The sequence below is a fragment of the Trachurus japonicus genome, chromosome 6 (assembly GCF_045865225.1).
Source record: "Trachurus japonicus isolate A0001 chromosome 6, Traja_1.0".
Taxonomy (NCBI): domain Eukaryota; kingdom Metazoa; phylum Chordata; class Actinopteri; order Carangiformes; family Carangidae; genus Trachurus; species Trachurus japonicus.
The window spans coordinates 28407975-28422626 of NC_140912.1; the positions used below are offsets into that span (position 1 = coordinate 28407975).

Consider the following 14652-nt stretch of genomic DNA (forward strand, 5'->3'; position numbering starts at 1 on the left):
AGTGCACAGTTTCCATGAAGTTTGTCCCAAATACTGTTCTGGTCCAGTGTCAGAGGGGTCAAGGAGTTTTTTTTCCTAGAGCCACCATTATGAATCAATATTCAAAAAATCAACTGGGAGAAATCCACAGTCCAGGACACAGAAGTTTTTTCTTTTTTCTTTTTGTGGAAAGTCAGACTTTTAACTCTTGTTGATTCGGTTATTCTTCTTATAATAACATTCTCTTAAAAGAAAAATCATGGCAGGAACACGAAGTCCAGCTGACTTCTCCGAGGGACGCCGAAAGACATCCCGGTGAAATCATAGGGAGTCACGTACAGCACCCAAGGTTGAACTTTCCATTAATTTCAAATTCAGATTGCGAGTGTTCCCATTACGCCGGGGCAAGAGGAACCTTAAAGAGCAGACTGTAAAGTACCATTTTCAGCAGCCTTCAACAGAACAGTGATAAAAGCTCAAATGAATGAAAGCTTTTCAGCCATTATGTGCCCGTGGTTATGAATTGTTTCAATTTTTTTTTTTACATTACATGCTCTTAGGTATAAAAAATGTAAAAAAGCAGGGTGCTGTGGTTTTCTTTTCATCACGACTGTACTGAGCATACAGTGTGGGGCTGAACAGAGCAGCTGAGGGGCGGAAGGGAGGGAGGAGGATGGAGCTGTGAGGTAACGTACTGGATGGAGCCAGAGAGGAAATGAAAATGAGGGTGGAGAGTATGGAGGTGTCACAGCAGCTCGTCAAACTCCCGGCACGTACTATGAATATTTTATTACTGACACACAGCAGCTTCCCGACCCAAACTCAACAACTCTGGAGACAGGAGACCAAAAAAACTAGATAGATAGATAGATAGATAGATAGATAGATAGATAGATAGATAGATAGATAGATAGATAGATAGATAGATAGATAGATAGATAGATAGATAGATAGATAGATAGATAGATAGATAGATAGATAGATAGATAGATAGATAGATAGATAGACAGACTGCAAAAATTCTAAATCTTACCAAGAATATTTGTCTTATTTCTAGTCAAAATGGCATTTCTAGTCAAAATAAATGTAATTATACTTAACATAAGACCCATCACATTTCCAAAAGTAGCTTGTTTTTAGACACTTTTCAATTTTTTCAAGCAAATTTTCCACTTTACATAAACAAGTAGAAAAATCTGACAGTGGAGCAAGTTTTTCTTTCTTATTACAAGCACAAAAAACTTGCTTTCACTGGCAGATTTTTCTACTTATTTCAAGTGAAAATGTGTTTGAAACAAGTGGAAATGATCTAAAAACAAGGTAATTTTTAGGTGATGAGTCTTATTTTAAGTGGAAAGAGATTAGTTTGACTAAAATTGAGACATTTTGACAAGAAATGAGACAAATATCCTTGGAAAGATTTTGAGTTTTTGCAGTGTAGATAGATAGATAGATAGATAGATAGATAGATAGATAGATAGATAGATAGATAGATAGATAGATAGATAGATAGATAGATAGATAGATAGATAGATAGATAGATAGATAGATAGATAGATAGACTACACCCCACCCCACCCCCACCTCTCCAACTCCCACCTCCAGGTTCACAGCACATGGATACCTGTCTCTGTCTCAGCCCTTCATCTCCCAGCCCTAAATTTCACAAGGCACGGCTGACAGGCGGAGATCTCCACAGCTGACAGCGCTGCCTCTCAGCACCACCGGCTTCTGTCTGAGAGCTCACCCACATCACACCAGCAGGTAATGCCCAGGAGCGACTGCTCTTACACAGGCAACACGCACCTGCCCATGCAAATTAGCTGAACCTTATACGAGCCCCCCACACTTTGAGAGAGGGCCGGATACAAAACGTTTGCACTTTACATAGGTGGGTGGGTTTGTGGGTTTTTTTCTATTTAGTGCAACAGTTATTTTATTATAAATAAAGAAGATCATTCTGTACCTTCGACCCAGAACAAGATATATTTGTGTCTGTAAAAACAAAAGAATAATTCACTTTGTCTCCTTTCTCGAGCTTCTCTCTGGAGCTCTAGTAACGAAAGGTAAGTGAGCCAATCAGAGGAGAGAAGGCTCTGGGTCTCTCTTCTGATTGGCACTGCAAAAACTCAAATATCTTACCAATAATATTTGTCCTATTTCTAGTCAAAACAAATCTCATTATACTTAAAATAAGACTCATCACATTAAAAAGTAGCTTGTTTTTAAGACACTTTTTACTTCTTTCAAACATATTTTCACTTGAAATAAGAAGAAAAATCTGATAGTGGAGCAAGTTTTTCTTTCTTATTACAAGCACAAAAACCCTGCTTTCACTGGCAGATTTTTCTACTTATTTCAAGTGAAATCTTTTTTGAAACAAGTGAAAATTATCTAAAAACAAGTTAATTTTTAGGTGATGAGTCTTATTTTAAGTGGAAAGAGATTAGTTTTGACTAGAAATTAGACATTTTGACGAGAAATAAGACAAATATTCTTGGAAATATTTTGTTAGTTTTTGCAGTGTATGAGTGAGTGATTTAATTCAAAATAATATGGAGCAGAGTTCAGATGAAGCCAGACTCCCTGAGGTTGGACGGTGGGACCAGGTGGGCTGCTTCGTTGTGACATCACAAAGTTACAGAAATCCTGACGGCTCATTTTAAAGCTCGGTTTCTTCACACAGGCTGTGTGCATTATACCCTCTGTGAAATGAAGCTTTGATACTTTTTCAGAGTATTAATGAAGAGCCTAGACCTATTTTATAATCTAAATTTTAATTACCACCTCACGGTTGCCTGCCTCCGTCACACAGACTAGTTACAGATCACAACCCTCTTTATACAGAATCTGAAAATATTATGTGAGACCATTTATGTGAGATTTTGCCATCATTTTTGTATGGCGAAAAGAATTACTGCAGGACCTTCACCTTTGACTTTTGACCTAATCAATTCATCCATGTGTCCCAGTTGGAAACTTTTGCCACATGTAAATGCAATATCTTCAAATCCAAATGAATGTTTCTGGCAATTTTGAACACTTTACAAATCTGCTGTGTGCATATAAAGACGGATGGACAAGCCCAAAAACAGAATGTTTCTTTATGGTCAAAAGACATAAACAGACATGACAGCTACACTCTTCATAATATGGGGCCTTTAAATCATTCTGGGTTAAGCCTAAACGTCTGTGTTGATTTTCATAGGGATCCATCCAATAGTGTTTGAGATATTTCAGTCTGGATCAGAGACCGACAAACCCAGCAGACTAACATCATCCCCAGAGCTGGACCACTAGTCATCACCTCCTCTAAACTTTTTGTTGTGTACAGCTTTGTAAACGCTCGCCAGACAATGTGTTGGTCATCTGCCAAAGCTGCTGCTGCTGCTGCTGCTGCTGCTGCTGGAGTAGACAAAGTTATCCATCACACACGGAAAACTGCCCCATTTGACTGGGAGCTCGTGCTGATTCCCTATTCAGCTACCACACACACACACACACTGCACACACAATGTACACGGGTCCAAACCTCAATCTGCCTCCACCCTCCCCAACAACCGCTGAGCTAATCGCGCCGCAGTAATCGGATAACTCCACCTCTCCGGAGAGAATCAATCACAAAGCTAATACTGTACCTATTCACATGTTTAACTTTTCAAGCAGCAAACTAAAAAAAAAGAGACTTAACATTTTTTTTTACTTCTTTGAACAGACTGTGTCGGCATCACAAACACATTTTCAGAAACACGCCTCTGCTTCCCTCTGTTGTGAATGTGACGCTCCGATCACCACAGATTAACAGTTCATTTCTACCTTCAGACGGAGGAGCTCTGGGAATCCAATTTTCCTCTTGGGGAACTTTATTAATTCTAATTTTAAGACATATAATGAACTCTATATGTTCTCTTTGTCACCTCCAACCCTGCTGTGCTATAAAAACACGAGTCCTCGCCGTGCAGTCGAGTGTCAGAGCCATGTGTTGCAGCAAATATATGGTTTCATTTTGGCGGCATCGCGTTAAGCGCTGCATTGTGATTTAAAGATTACCATGTTGCGCTGATCAATACGTGCTACATGGGATGAGCTGAGGTTTTAGAGGGGGAGGGGGGTGGAGGGACGGAGGAGGAAGCACTAAAGCGGTAAATCTGACCAGAAGCACTTACTTCCACCACGTGTCCTATGGGCCATTATTGGTGGGTGTGCTCACACATCAAAGTGGCAGGGGTCTTCCAGGCTAAAAAGGAATAAGAAACAAAGGACCATTAAATCACAGCGAGAGTCTGTGCTTCGAGCAACACGCATGTGAACACACACACACACACACATACACACACACTTAAACACTGCAGTGGAAGGACTGACTGTGAAGAGAGTTTAGGACCCAAGGAGAGAGACGGAGAGAGGAGAGAGGAGAGAAAGGGAGCGCGACATTGATTTTTCCCCCCCTCTGAAGTGCCAGTTCATCATTCTGTGAGACACACTCTATCGATCCCACGCCTTTAGTTTGTTTGTAATTTTGGGGGCTCAAAACCGTTCACAAAGATAGATCCTCGTGCCTCCGAGATGAAGAATGGAGGGATCAAAGGATGTGTGGAGATGACCTCATTTTGCTAGGTGCTCCTATAAGTCAGTTGGTTTTTGTGGCCTTGTTTTAAAAAGGCAGCTTTGGCGCATGGGGATCAGCTGAGTGTTTATTATAACAATACAAAGAAAAGACGGCGTCTTGCCGCGAGTTACCTTTTCCTGCTCTTCAAAAACAATCTCAGCACGGTTCAGTCTCCTGCCTGCCTGCCTCTCTCCCTCTTCAGCGTCCTCTGGAACAAATCCTGATCCCAGACCAGCTGGGTTAGTCAACACCAGGGTGCTGCGTGCAGTTTACTAAAAGCACATTACATAACTTTTGGACACTGAAGTTCATCCTTTAAGCAATTACCTCCTGCTGTCATTTGGAGCCACAGCCGACGTGCTGAGATGCCAAATGCAGTTTTCACTCAAAGTCTCTAATACCCCCTCAAAAAGACCGTTACTGAGTCGTGTCTTGTTATTGGACTTTTTCAAGCAAATAATCTGTGGTGAAAGATGCATCTGGGAAAATCCAAAGAAAAAACAAAAGCTTCCTCAACAACCTGAAAGTCTGCCTCAGATTCTGCTTGTTGTATCTGCAACCTCTTTTTTTTTTTTTCAGCTTTGCACTGCAAGTGGAACTATATAAGATATTTTACCTTACCTCTTTGTACTGTATATGTCTTTATATATGTATATGCCTATATATCAGAGCGATAAAGATTAGTGATAATATATCAGAATAAATCCAGCTAGATAAACTTATTGTATAGATTATAATGACAAGGAAGCTTGATAGCTAATTTATGAATACGGGGTGGGAGTAAATAATTTTTACTTCTTCCCACTCCTTTTCGGATATGAAAAAAAAAAAAAATCTAATTATCTTCATTTTCATTTATTTCATTTTTTCATGTGTTGTCTTTGTAAAGTATTTATTTGTTATGTCTGTCCATTACTGTATCATTTCTTATTTCTTAACATGTCCGAAATAAACTGAAACTAACTAACTAAATAACTAACTAATCAATTAAACAGCTTCGGAGTAATTGTGAAGGTTAAATAAAATGTTACGGGGACAATGGAGGCTCTCTGTCTTCCACCTAGCGTCTCTTTGCCAAAAAAAACAACCTTGCTCTTGGCGGCGCCACACACCATAATCTGTAATCACTTGTTTATGACAGATAAGACTACACAAATATACACAATGTAAAACGTATATGATGTATAATGTTATCCACCACTCCATGGATTGTCTTCTCGCCAGCTTCGTTAAAAACAAATGCAAATGACCAGCAAAAAAGCGATCAGACTTGCATAGTTCCCCTTTAAAGCAGCATCATACTCATATTTCCCATGGTTCACACTTTTAAAGTCAGTATGGTGGGTAAGTTCTAACAGGTGAAATCAATATACGAGTGACCGGACTGACCCACAAGCAGTAATATCCGGGCTGCCAGACACTGACAGTCCCACATTTAGCTCTAGTGTCCAAATAGAGAATCCCAGACAGAAAAATGAAACCTCAGGCCCAGCATATACCCAGGTCCTCAGCCCAAGTCCAGCCAATATACTTCCATATCTTGGCCTCAGTCCGACTGTCACAGGGCTTTCTGTGTGTGCACCAGAATTGGTCGAGATGTGAAAATAGCATCTTGCAATCATGCAGAATGTGGGCAAAAGGAAATATGGATCTGGATCCTCTGTTTTCTGTCCTTTAACCCCCTCTTTTTTTGTTTTTTGACTTGTTCATCCAGTTTTTTTTTCATATTGTTGTCATATTGACAGGTCTCACTAAGGAAATATCTACTCTACATTACAAGTTACAGACTTGACACTTTCCCTGCTGCTGTAGAGGAACTATTTCAGGAGATGGATCTACGTTTCGTATGTCATGGTAAGGACAAACGATGTATATAGTCGTTGAAGATTGTTAGGATTGTTGGAAGGATTCAATATAAAAACTCTCCTGTACTGAGTATTTCAGTGCCAACACGATGTTGGTAGGTTGGTACGTTGGAGCAAATTCACCGCAACCCATTTTCCACTGTGACCTCCACAGCTCCGAGGAAAAATTCAAAGCCTGAGAGACAACCGCCCACACGCAGTCTTACCTTAACATCTCATCTGCACTGAACCGTCCCCCCACTCCCCACTCCCACTCCCCCTCATATCCACAGCAACGAGCTGCTATAACCTCAGAAAACCTCCATACGTGCCAAGAGAATACTTGAAGGTCATCGTACGTCAACACACCACACCGTGACTCCAGGAAAATGTCCTTTAACCGAGGTTCAATGAGAAAAAAAAACTACAGTAAAACAAACAAAGTGAAATCTACTCACTCACACTCACCACATATTTTTAAAGTGGTCCAAAATTAACAATTACTCTCACATCCTCATTTACTCTCTACATACTTTTCATGTTCAAAATCAAGCTGAGTTTTTGTGGTGACTTTGGTAATTAATTTGTAATCACCATGCCAACACACGCCCACTCTTTCCCACTTTCCTAGAGCTTAACTTCCTCCGGAGGAAAATAAAACAGGCTACATCAAACAGACCAGATCGCATTTGTTGAAGGAGAGACTTCAACATGATTTTTTTGATCACAACCTTGAATGTTTCCTTTAAAGAATCAAAAGCCCAGTTAAAAAAAACAGATATTAATATCTACTGTATCTCAGGTGATCTCATGTGGTCAGTGCTCTAACCCTTCCTTCAGGACACACCTGAGATCTGACCGACTGCTCTACTGACATCCAGTTTTCTCATGAACCGGGAATATTCTATCATTTAACACCAGTATTTGTCTGCACACTGATCAGTGTTTGTTAATAATCAAGTGTATGCATGTAAGCAAATAGCAGCACCCACACATTTTCCATGTGAACACAGTGTCAAATGTCTCCTGTATAAAAGGTGACTGTATCAGTGCTTCCTTTTTCAAGTTATTCAACAGATACTTTTATTAATGGTACAAAACTGAACGGGGAATATTGTGCTTTTATTCAACTGTTTATCATCTTAAAGGGACAACGAGGAGTTTTGGAAAGCAAGGTGTTTTCATACTACATTTACCATGAGCCTCCGCACGCACAGTGAAATTCTTGGACCGGCGCAAGACGGACGTCTTGCCAAGAATGTTTTCATTCATCAAGAATGAAAGTCAGAGGTTCGAAGACGTTCAGATACCGCTGTAGTTCCGACCATAAACGGCGATTCGCGGCGTTATTATCATGACCCGCCGAGCAGCGTCCGCGAAACCGAAAGTAAGGAAACGCTGGTCGGCTCGCCCAGCATTTCCACCACTAATTATAATAACAAAATAACAATAGAGACAAAACGATATATTTATCGAAAATGGAGCCATTAACAAGTGTGGGTAGCGTAGATTCATCCACATTAATGTGACACTTTTTTTATAACCAAATACTCCTCATTGTCCCTTTAAAGCTCCAGTTGGTAAGTTGACGAAAGTGAAAGTAAACTCCTCGACTTGGTCGGAAATTTCAAGACAATACACCGTCAGGTCCCTTTATGAATCTCTGCCAAGCGCCCCACGCACACACACAGGCACACACACACACAAATTAGCCAGAAACGCACCCACAGAAGACGTACCGTATCCATAGCAACCAAGACTCACACGGGGGGGGGGGGGGTTGACAGAAGTGAAAAGAGAAGGTGTATCGTCTTGAAATGTCCAACCAAGTCGTGGACTTTACTTTCACTTTCGTCAGCTTACTACGACATGTAGGAGCGGCGATTGGCTGCTCCTCCTGCTCCCTCCACCTGACTGGCGGAAAATTGTCGGTCGCGGTGGATTCTGGCAAATACGATTACAGGCTGTAGGTGGAGCCAGAGGAGTTGGATTTTGTCCTAAATTACCCATTTAATGTCCGACTATCAGAATATAGTGACAGTTCCAGCAAATATGACTGAAAAATTGTTACCAACTGAAGCTTTAAGTGGGGAAAAATAAACTATCAACACCAGATTCTGTTCCTATAAGCTCTTATTGTGGTTTTCTACCACAGACATCACAGCAGTTGATTTCATCTGTATCTACACACATTCGGCTGGAGAAGGTTGACTGATCAATCATGTTGCGTCGGGATCGGTCGCGCCATGAGCCTGCGGATTCCTGTGACTTAGTGACACATGTTTTGAGAGCTACTGTTCAAACAGAAGAAAAAACAAATCCATCTGCTTTCTAGTGAGCGGCATTTTCATTATCTGCTCTGGCTTTGTTTTCTCCATCCGACACATAGGTTAAGACTGAGTCAACATATCCTCACAAAGTCTGAGCTGCTGTCTTTTTTCTTTTTTTTCCCCCATTGCCTCGATCTCTCCCTAAAGCCCCAAAGATTCTGTTAAAATGGACTCATCAGAAAATCCAAGTTATATTAGTACATAAAAAGATTAACTGTCAAAGTTACAATTGTTCAGGGACCCGAGTTGCAGAGATCGCCCGTGAACTGAGAGCCCGATTCCTACAGATGCTCCTGCCATATTTTGTGGCCACAGGCAGTCTATCTGGGGTGCTTCTTCATTTCCTTACTCCCCAGGTTTTTAAAATGTCATTTATGTCTAATGGCCGTGCTCATTAGCTGCATCTGAAAAACACACTCTGGTCATTACCAGCTACATTTGCAGTCAGGCTTCATGCCGAATTTCTCTTGTTTGAGTCATCTGTCACAGCCCAGTTCCCTGGCAGTTGGCTCCACAAATGACGCAAAGCGCAAAATCTTCTAATTATCTCCAAGTATCTCTATCTGCCTACATTGCTAGCGAATGTGTTTTGACAAGGCTGCTTTATCAGTGTAGCGAGAAGCTCCGTCTGAAACAACATCCATCATGTTGCGGCTGCCAAGGCCACATGGGGCGACCGTGCAGGCAGCGGTGCGCTAAGGATTGCACTTTACCTTGGCGTGATCCTCTTGTGTACGGGCAAAGTGGGGGGAAGCAAAGGTTGTGCAGAACCAGGACTGCTATTGGAGACAGCTCACTCACTATTTACTTGAACCACTGTCACATATGTGGACATTTTTACAGGGACTCTTTGGTATGTTGGAAGAAGAAACCCCTTCAGAATCGAGAAGATCAAAAGTTCAAGTTGAGGAACCAATAGATCATTGTCACGTCTGCTCGGAAGCAGAAGAACAGCCGGCTATTTCTACCCTAATACTGCAAAAAATAAATAACAGCTTTGGAATCCGTGTGGCACACTTTTTTTCTAGATCTGCATATTTCTTTAGAGGAGTGTTGTGTGGGTGTGCAGCAGCTTGTCCAAGTAAGAAATAGAGAGCGAGAGGGAGAGTGGGTGGGGGAGAATGCTGGCTATCCTTTGTCAACTGCTCAGTGCCATTTAATGGCCTGTAAACCCCTTTGCTGGAGAAAGAACAGGCAATTAGCATACTGAGTGGATTACAAGATTGCTCTGACTCCTGGATTAATGTGTGCACTTAATCTTCTCTTTGCTAAGCGATTCTTGGATATACAGCTGTTCAAGGGGAACAAATTTCCCCCACCCTCCAAAACATGACAGGAAAAGGGATATACATATACCAGGGATGGCATCAAGTTTTTAGTATCAACTATTAGTTATATTGTCCTTTAATGAGCTGCTCCTGTGCTCAGTTTGGGGTTTATGTCACATCGGAGGGTTAAAAAAAAAGTCCCACCTACTGTATGTGTTCCCATCAGGTGGGCTACCAAACTTCTCTAAATATGATCCAATAACACCACTCGTGTTGACTGATCTTAGAGGGTGTGATATGTTGTTTTTAGACGTGTGACTGATCAAATATTCTGTGATTTTCACTGTAAGTGTTTTGTTTTTTAGTTTTTGTAGTTTTTAGATATTAAACCTGAGTCATTGGAGTGATCCTGAAACAGATTTAGACAGTTACCTCGATGATAGACCAAAGACCACGGTTTTAAAGATTCTAACAATGATGTAAACCTGCTAACCAGATGCTAATCAGCTCGTAAGGAAAAGATTCATTTGATGCAAGTCTGTCTCTCTGAAACGTTTCTTTCTCAGCCTTTGAAGCAGACTTGAAAACCATTGGAAACCTTTAACTTTTGGCTTGTATGATTGATCACTGCTTTTACCCCATTGTTTACTCAAAACCTAAACTTGGATTGGAGAACAATGTATAATGAAACGTTTGCAGAAATTGTTGTCGAACAATACTTTTCTAATGTTTTTTTAGGTGGTCTTTTAGGTCTTAGTGGTCTCGAAGGTAAAAAAACAAGCTCTTACTCTTCAAATGGAGGAGGTGGACTTTTCTTTTATCTTCTCTGCCCCTTCAAGAGGCTACAAACACCACTGTGTACCAGTGGGCGCTTTAGCCACCCATCAACTTACTTACAACCATCTATTTTGTGTCCTTGAGCCCAAAAGTCAAACATTTGCTGAGCCCCTGACGTACAACTATGCCCACACAGCACCCCACCTCCTTGATTGCTATCCTGCGACTCTCCGTGCTCTATATGATAAACTCGGGGCCGCACTCCGTATCTCCACCAACTCGCGGCTTCTCCCGCTATCTCTGCCATCGTTCCTGAATCGCTATACCCATTCGCTGGCTTTTGATATGATCTTTAATCCGCGGCTCCCCCAACTCACCTCACCTTCGAATCTTTCACCCGGAGTGTCAGCCCAGAAATGAAAAGAGCTGATAACTTTGCATGTCTATTGCTAAGAGCCAAGGCAGCGGTGGTGGAAAAAAAACGTCGACCTCAGCTAAATGCAGCCCACATTCAGGGACGCGTTCAAAACGTAGAAGTGCGCACCCTGTGGCAGATAAAATAGTGTCAAACTCGCTCACATCAGGCATTCGCCGCAGAAACTCTTTAACACTTCCAAATGCTGACGTTTACTTCTAATATCTTGCAGGTGGTACCCATATGCCAATGAACCATCATGTTGTAAACAATTTTCAAAAACAGCTTAGGACAGCTTGTTCTCCTCACAGAATCTGGGTGAAAATGGGCTCAGGAATGCATCGCTCCCCTCTTTTTTTAAATATCAACACAGATTACCATCTCACGCAGCAACACTCTGCTTCCATCCTCACGGATAAAAAGCCTTTTCAGGATACACTCCTTTAAAAAAGAGGAGGAAAAAAAAAGAATAAGAGCTGATTCACTTGATTTTGTCAAAAAGAAACAGATGGTTGAGGCAATTCCTCCGTTGTCCATCGAGATGAGTGCTCACTATTCCCACAGCTATAGGCCAGCCTGCCTGAGTTAAACTGGGGCTTTTGCCGTATATCAAGCTTCACTCCTGAGTCATTTGTGGCGGCTAAAAGCTGCAGAAACAGAGCGAGTGCAGGAACGGGGCAGGCAGGGAAAGCCTGGATCCCTGGACACATTAAGAATGCGTTTTCTGCTTGGAAATCGATAATGTCTCTTTGCCTTGAAGATCGCCAGGAATGCCATCGCTTTTAATTTATTCATCCATTCTTCTCAATGAACTCACTGTGGTTGATCCAGTGTTTTCCATCCCATCAGCGCTCCATCTTCCCTCCCCCCTTGGTTAAACCTCCTGGGAGGTTCTTTTAACGTGTTAAGGTCTCTCCTGCTGCTTTAACAACAGCATTTGTGTGAAATAAGTGTAGAGAGCGCAGCCCCGCAGCCTGAGACCCGGGAGCTGTCCGTGTTGCGTTGCATCAGCGGCAATGAGCTTAGACATGTTTATTTTTTCCTCATCAGGCCATGATTTGATATGCAGCACTGTGTGATTATTTTCTCCACACACCACACACACATATGCAGACACACCGGGCTGAGATGAGGAATCATATCAAACCACCCCTGCCCTCTTACTTCCTGTCACATCTACCTCCCAGGATGCCCCGCAGGGTTCAAAGCACCACCTACCGCACATCAGAGACTCGCTGCGTTACTATTCACTTCCTTTAATTATCAACAGTCGTCACGGACCGAGGGAGCGTACAGGTTCTCAGACAGCTGCCACCAGTCCCTGCATTTTTTTTTTTTTTTTTCCAAAGAGTGAATGGAGGACATGAAACATCTTCAGACATCACAGACGGCAGCGAACCCCCAACTGTGGGGTAAGCAGTCAAAAAAATTACAGACTGCAGAAGTAACCTTTGGGAATAAATGCTTGTTGCCAGATGTAATTTTCAAGAATTGGCTGCCTGTCTAATACAGCTTCTTTGGTCTGAGTCATATATTGGAAAGATCGCTCTAGCTCTATCTACTTGAACAGTTAAAGACCCCCCTCCAAAATAAAAGTTTTATATCGTGTTTACAAATCCATACAGTATTTCTTATATAATTCAAGACGTATCACGTTTCTTTCCAACTTGAAATTGCAGCAAATCAATGACAGTCTCATAAAAAATAGATTCAGACAGCCAGTGTTTCATACGCCGCTATTACCTAAGGAGCTAAACCCGTCAATTTGCAGGAATGGCAGCTGGAAAAATACACCAATACCTTGTCAGGACAGAGAGTGAGAGTTGTCAGTTTCAAGCAAACAAACATAAATAAAAAATGCTTATCCTCCTATGTTTCCCCAACTAACCATCTTGATCGCAATGCACACAACCCATAGTCATAAAATGAGTCTTAAAGTGAGCTGTTGGAATAACTGTAACTTCGTGATGTCACAAAAAAAGCAGCCATGCTTCAAGCCCCGCCCACTGTTTTTATTTTATTTTATTTATTTTTTTATAAAGCCACACTTTACATGAAAAGTATTGGACCTTTAATTTTCTCATCAATTTGATGTGACTTTCAGGATTTTTTAAATAACTTGATACATTACTTCAACCTTTTTGTGAGAGGGTGTAAACATGCTGGTACACAGTGAGCCTAAAGAATCATGTAAGAGTGTGGGTGCACCCTCGAATCACTTCTGCTGAGTGCAACAATAAAACATAGCTCAATGTGAAGCCCTCACTCAGCAACTTTAATGCTGGCACCGCGAACAAAGGGGTCAGAGCTTACAGTAATTTTTGTTCTCTGCACATCAATATACGGTGCTTCACTGGGGGCAATGAGAACCTGTCCGGACTTATAAAAGAGGATCTGTCCGTGTGAGGCGAGCGAGCGAGCGAGCGTGCTTGTCTGTGCACATCAGGCACCTTTCGACCCTTCCCAACAATGCAGGGCATGATACAGAGAGGCCTTAACGGTTCAATTCCTTCTTCCCTCACAAAAACCACTGAAGTCAGCTCCGGTTCATTACAGCTAATGCACCATCTGCCTCCCGGGGCGTCGACTCATTAAGTATGGCCAAGATAAATAACATATCTCACGTCTGCAGCGCTGAGCCGGTTGGTGGACAGTATGTTCGACATGATGACAAAATGCCTTGACATCCCAGAGAAGCTTGTCACAGTCCAAAACAAAATTCAACCAATCAGGAAAGAGGTTTCTCTTGTGTTAAAATGACAAAATTGAGAGATCTTGTAAAATCAAGTCAAGCCAAAAACTACAATCACATTTCAACATGCACATTATTGGATGTTTGTTTGGGAACAACTTGATCAGCCGACTTTTAATACAGTGTTTTCCCATAAAATGGTCTATATACTAATAACCCAATATCGGGCATCCAGAGAGCCTGAGGTAACACACTTACCACCTTCATAAACTTGCCAGTAATGCAAAGTAATCTCCTTTGTTTGTCTATTTCCTCAGACAATTAACTTCTCCATTACTGTCACCATGTATTACAAGCACATATGTGTGTGGGAGTGTACTGTAAATGTGTGAGTACAAATTCAACATAAACAACGACTCACAGGCTGTACTTTCGCATCACAACACCACACACTGTACGCTGTTCACTGTAAGATAAGCGGTGAAAGTGCTTTTGTCATAATTTAATTCTTAAAAAATACGATGGTTAAAAAAAAGCAGGCGCGGTTAATCATATTCCTCGACGCTGGCTCGTCTCTGTCGAAATGAGTGGATAAATAATTCAACAAGAACTGCCAGAGAAAACACATTAGTTTTAAATATACATTGGACTGCAGTGTTCTGGTTCTTCTGAAAGACGATAAATAAACATCTTTTAAGTTCAGTCCCTCAGCACAACCACTGTGGAGCAGAGGAACGC

General features: G+C 41.6%; 1 protein-coding gene across 2 annotated transcripts in view; it reads right to left on the reverse strand.

The window, feature by feature from the left end:
* mgat4c (mgat4 family member C) overlaps positions 1-14652 on the reverse strand; it is a 106129-nt gene that overhangs the window by 65051 nt on the left and 26426 nt on the right. Inside the window, exon 3 of one of the 2 annotated variants that reach the window (XM_085780127.1) lies at positions 4146-4216. The exons of the other annotated variant lie outside the window; for it this stretch is intronic. The gene's annotated coding sequence lies outside the window, so the exon portion shown is untranslated. The remainder of the gene's footprint in view (positions 1-4145; positions 4217-14652) is intronic. 2 annotated transcript variants of the gene reach the window in all.